The following is a 6,029-nucleotide window of genomic DNA, read 5'->3' as shown; positions in this document are numbered from 1 at the left end:
CTCCAAACAGTGTGTGTGTGTGTGTGTGTGTGTGTGTGTGTGTGTGTGTGTGTGTGTGTGTGTGTGTGTGTGTGTGTGTGTGTGTGTGTGTGTGTGTGTGTGTGTGTGTGTGTGTGTGTGTGTGTGTGTGTGTGTGTGAGTGTGTGTGAGTGTGTGTGTGTGTGTGTGTGTGTGGGCGAGAGAGGGAGAGAGAGAGAGCGAGGGAGAGAGGCGCTTAATTCCCCGCAGAAAGAGCAAGGCGATGTCTCCAAATATTAGACAAATGCATCTTATTTTAGTTAAGTAGACATCAGGGATGTATTTTGCTTAATAGCAACGCCGACCTGATTGGTTCATATTGCTCTGAATAGCCACAGAAGGCTAGGCTATATTTTAATGGGGTTTACGCGCGCGTGAGGTCATCTAACTGTGGTCACGCCAGGTGCTATTATGAGAGGAAAACTATAGCACGTCTCTCTCCAAACCCAGTTGTACTTGGACTCACTTTTAACACCGCTGGCCTACCCAGGTGAATCGCAGCACACATTGTTTGCAGTGAGCCGTGCCGTGTGCGAGTGCTGTGCAACTTCACCCCTAACGTTTAACCTAGACTAGCGAGTGCAGTGTTGTAAATCACGTGGAATAAGTGCAGCGATTACCTGCGTAGCCTACTTAATTATGGAAGTGAGTGTCATTTGGACTGCCTATGGAATCAAGCCTACTGTCACCAAGCTCTTCCTGTCTCCCCAGCCTCGCAATGGATGGACATCTGGCCACCGCTCCTCCGCCTCCTCCGCCTCCTTCGGAACGGATGACTGTGGGGGGGATCTCCAATGAAATTTGGAATTTCGGACTTGTATAGATTTGGGGTGCCCCGGGACTCTTTTAGATTTCTGTTAGTTAATAAATATTATTTTAAAACTCAATATTTGTGTCTTGGCGTAGGCCTATTTGTGGTGTACAGTACTCTCCAGGGTATTTGGTAACAAGGAGAGGTGTCGCTGGAAAAATGCGCACTTTCTCACCTGCGACACATAACCCGACAGTTGGTTACACTTAATTTGAGCACGAAAACAGCAATATCAGTCGCTTGCTAATTTTTGCCAATGTGACAACATTAAATTCATTAGGGAAGTGTAGGTTAGGTTATCGCCCCAGCTGTTGGCGATGTGTGATAAATAGCCAACGCTTACACGCTCAAACGAAGCGCTGTTAGGTTACTGCGGTGAGGTGTATTGCACTCTCAGTAATTTTTACCAAACGAAAAAAGTATCCACAGCCAGACAACAAGTCTGAAGTTGCAATATTAGACGTTTCAAATCTTGCCATGCGAGAATCGGTATGGCTTCTGGCTACACTCAATTTGCATTTTGTCAGAGCTTGCACATTAATGCAATTCATCCGATCATCATTTTTAAAAAAAAAAAAAAAGAAAAGAAAATTCATTACATTATTTAGGCTATTCTTTTTATGACTCTTCCTACTTCCTGGAGGTGTTCTCACACAATTTATAGGCATGTTGTTAGGCTATCTGCTGAATCGGTGCGTGCTGGTGAATATGTAAGGGATAGCCTAATGTATTGTCCACACGTGACTATAGGAAAATATTTTCCCGACGAGGCGAATAACACCTAATATATAAAATATATAAATAACAATATTTTCCGATAGTCACGTGTGGACAATACATTATCCCGCTTATTATACGGCTTTTACCAACATTAGAAAGCATAAATAGTTAACCAGTAGTTTAAAATAACATGTTTATTGCCATTTTATAGCGTGCGCAAAGAAAGATAGTTCGTGGAACGCTCATAATTTAAAAAGGTTACCAAGCAACAGAGTTTGGCTACTTTCTAACTTGTTACAGCCACCTTGCGCTTCAAACTGTTTGCAGGCTGCCTCGTTCACTGCGCGATATCTAGCCTACTAAACTCGGGTTCATAACAGGAATATTTCTATCTAATCGGCGACAGTATTCCAGGGGAAAAAAACATAGCAACCCAAGCACTGCTGTGCGCCCTGACCATCATTATCGATCCTGCTACATGCGGAGCACTGTGCGCCACATGAGGGGAATTGGAAACTGTCAACGAACTCCTCACTTGTATATTAATATGCCGTCAGCATCGTAAAATATTCCATATGGTAATAAACATTTTGGACGTCCAAGCTCACACGGGAGCGCTGCAATAGGTAAGCTGTAGGCCAGAGAGAGAGAGAGAGAGAGAGAGAGAGAGAGAGAGAGAGAGAGAGAGAGAGACAGAGAGAGAGAGAGAGAGAGAGAGAGAGAGAGAGAGAGAGAGAGAGAGAGAGAGAGAGAGAGAGAGGAGAGAGAGAGAGAGAGAGAGAGAGAGAGAGAGAGAGAGAGAGAGAGAGAGAGAGAGAGAGAGACTACCACGTGGTAAAGCGTATAGCGAGCGCTCCCAAGTGCCACCCGGCGGTTGTTTGGGTACACTGCAGCTAGGCCCGGTACGTACCGAGGTGGATGACGTGGCATTACCTCGGTAAAGGGTGTGCATTGTAGGGGGACCGACTGTATGTGTGTGTGTGTAGGTCCATGATCACGTGTGTGTGTGTGTGTGTGTGTGTGTGTCTGTGTGTGTGTGTGTGTGTGTGTGTGTGTGTGTTGCGTGTCGTACTAACTCGAGACCTGGATTAGCATGCTAAGCCTTAGCGAGACTACACACCACGGGAGGTCAGGCCAACACACACACACACACGCGCACACACACACAGGCACACTCACACACTGATGTTGCTTTCACTTCTCTCTCTCCCCATCTCTCTCTCTCTAGCTCTCACACTCTGTAGCACACTGTCTTTCTCCTTCTCTCGCTGTCTCACACACTTTGTATCTTTGTGTGTGTGTGTGTGTGTGTGTGCGTGTGTGTGGGAATCTGGTCTCATGATGGTCAGCCGTGATGTAAAGTATGTGGGCTATTCTCAAAGTACACACATACACACACACACACACACACACACACACACACACACACACACACACACACACACACACACACACACACACATACACACACACACACACACACACACACTAGACAAATGTGTGTGTTGAATGATGATGATGATTTTCAGTCCAGTTGGAAACACTCAGGAGTTAGTCAGGCATTCAGCTGCCTGGGACGTTGGTACGTGTGTGTGTGTGTGTGCGAGTTTGAATGAGTGCGTGCATGCTTTAGCAGCTTGAGTTGTGTGTGTGAGTGTGCATATGTGTGTGTGTGTCTGTGTATGTGAGCGTGCATACGTGTGTGTGTGTGTCGCTGTGTGTGAGCGTGCATACATACGTGTGTGTGTATTCTAGCAGCTGAGATGTGTGTGTGTCTATTGTCTATAGATACTCTGCTGTGTTTGTGTGTCTGCATATTTTACCAGCTGATATATGTGTGTGTGTGTGTGTGTGTATGTGTGTGTGTATGTGCTTTAGCAGCTGATTTGTGAGCACGAGTGCGAGTTTTAGAAGCGTGTGCGTGTGTGTGTGTGTGTGTGTGTGTGTGTGTGTGTGTGTGTGTGTGTGTGTGTGTGTGTGCGTGTGTGTGTGTGTGTCTATTGTCCATAGATACTCCTAGTGCGAGCGAGTGTGCGAGTGTGTGTGTGTCTATTGTCCATAGATACTCCTAATCGATGCATCTTTCAAATGCCTTCTCCTCAGCACAGGAATGATCACAATGTTCACAATGTTCACAATGATCTGTGTGTGTCTGTGTGTGTCTGTGTGTGTAGGGCTTAACATCAACTTTGTTTTCGCTTGCTGGCCACTGTGGCTAGTGTTTTTCCCGAGTCACTAGCCATCCAGCCACAAATTTGATTCATTTATTTGTTTTTTATCATGACACTGTACATATAACCGCAGAAGATGAGGTGCTTAAAGCAAGAAGATGAGTGCATGGTTTTCTACACGGAAATAAAACAAACAAATAGATACTGAGTTACTGAGCTTTTTCTTGGACTTCAATACAAATAAGAGGCAGATTGCAGAATATAAACTATTCTGATATGTCATAACATAGAATAAGCTACCTTTCAAATTGGCTAGTGACACTGAAATTAGTAACAGTCACAGCCAAGTTGTACCAGCATTTGGCCGGTTGGCACGAGCCAGTGTCAAGCCCTGTGTGTGTGTTTGTGTTTTGGAAAATTAGTGCACACACACATACTGTATGCATACATACACAGTTTACACTTGGTAACACAAACACATCAAAAGAAACCCAGACTAACACTGCGTGCGTGTGTGTGTGCGTGTGTGAGTGTGACTAATCAATGGGTTGTCATGAGCCGTTGCTTAACAAGCCCTCTAAGTGTGCGTGCGTGCGTGCGTGTGTGCGTGCGTGTGTGTGTGCTCTTGTATATGCGCATGTGTGATTTGTGTGGCTAGGCATTGTGTGGCTAGGATTTAAAACAGTATTTTTTTTGTAACAAGCTCAGGGAGATGGTGTGTGTGTGGGCATCGAATATGTATATAATATGTACCATCCAAAAGCCTCACATATGACACGGCAACCAATTAGTAGAGTAGAGTAGAGTAGAGTAACTTTATTGATCCCCAGGGGGAAATTCAGGTATCCAGTAGCTTACATAAATGCACAATTACACAAAAGCCCACCTGGACATTTGAAGACACAAATAACACAGGAATAGTCGTCAGGGTGGGAAAATAAAATAAAATAGCAGAGATAATAAATGTAAAAAAGGTAATTGTGCAAAAAGACATTCTGTGAGTTGGGATAGACCAATGCAGTAAAACCATTGACAGTAAATAGAATGGACGCCAAATCAACGCTATTTGCCATTCAACGCTTTGAAGCCAGATTTGGGAACATTCCAACTTACATTCCACCTTAGCAACGCCAAACGCAGGTGCGGATTGGACAACAACAAGACTTCTAACGGTCAATCAAACCATGTTCTGATGCTCATTGGTCAATTTAACTTTTAATATCTCTCTAAAATAAAACATCACCACAAAAAATCACCACCCTGGTAAGTTGGAGAGCAAGGGGACCTACTAGTTGAGCGAAAAATGATCCCCCTGGAGTGGCATTTAAGGGAGATACAGGGTTTTATGTCTCTCATAGGAATGAATGGGATTTGGCCATTTTTTGGTCTTTTTGGGTCCAACCTTGGCTCCAACTTGGCTTCAACAATGAAATAGAATTTTGGCCTCCATTCTATTTACTCTCAATGAGAAAAACATACTCTTTGCAGTATTCTGAATTCCCCACAAGCCTATCAGCATTTTGATTCAGAAAAAAATACATTCAATCTCTGCCCCCGCCTCAGGAGAAATGGGTGGACTGCGTACCCCTGCGTACCACGCCCACTTCACCCTTGCTTACCAAACTGCACTGAGTGAGCTTCACAGATAAACTCATGGTTGACACTAGGGCTGCATGATATCAGAAAAATATGCGATACACAAGAACATGACTGTATACCGCGATATCAATATCGATATTACTTGCGGTATTTAATATATATGCTTTACCCTCTGTACCTGCCATTCTGACCTTTTATCATGTATGAAACAACTGAGAGAAATGTTTTATTTCCAACAGTATTATTATTAATAAGAAAACACATGTCTAATATTCAAAATCAACTTAAAATGTTGAACCTTTTTAATACATTTTTTTTTTTTTAACATTTTCACCAAATTTGCTTTTGTGGTACTTGTGCTATACTTTCCCGATACGTGTCGTGTGTTGCAAGCCGTGACGTTGCGCTAACGATACACTTTCGATATGTTGTCCAGCCCTAATTGACACATCATGTACTACAATTAATCGACAAATAATCAAAATCGTGATAAAATAGTGAAATCGAACTCATGATTTTAATCGTGATTTAATCGTGGAAATAGTGACCTACTTTTGAGAGCGTCCTTGAAGCCAGAACATATTGACAGGCTGGTGTTTCTGGCCAGAAATCTGTCCACTTAAGTTTCATGCTATTGCCTTTACATAATTATTACAATTAATTTTATTTTGCTCATCCCGTATGTAATTCATTCTTGGTTATATTTCATC

Source organism: Engraulis encrasicolus, unplaced genomic scaffold (genome assembly GCF_034702125.1).
Source record: "Engraulis encrasicolus isolate BLACKSEA-1 unplaced genomic scaffold, IST_EnEncr_1.0 scaffold_31_np1212, whole genome shotgun sequence".
Lineage (NCBI taxonomy): Eukaryota > Metazoa > Chordata > Actinopteri > Clupeiformes > Engraulidae > Engraulis > Engraulis encrasicolus.
This window is presented reverse-complemented; position numbering follows the sequence as displayed.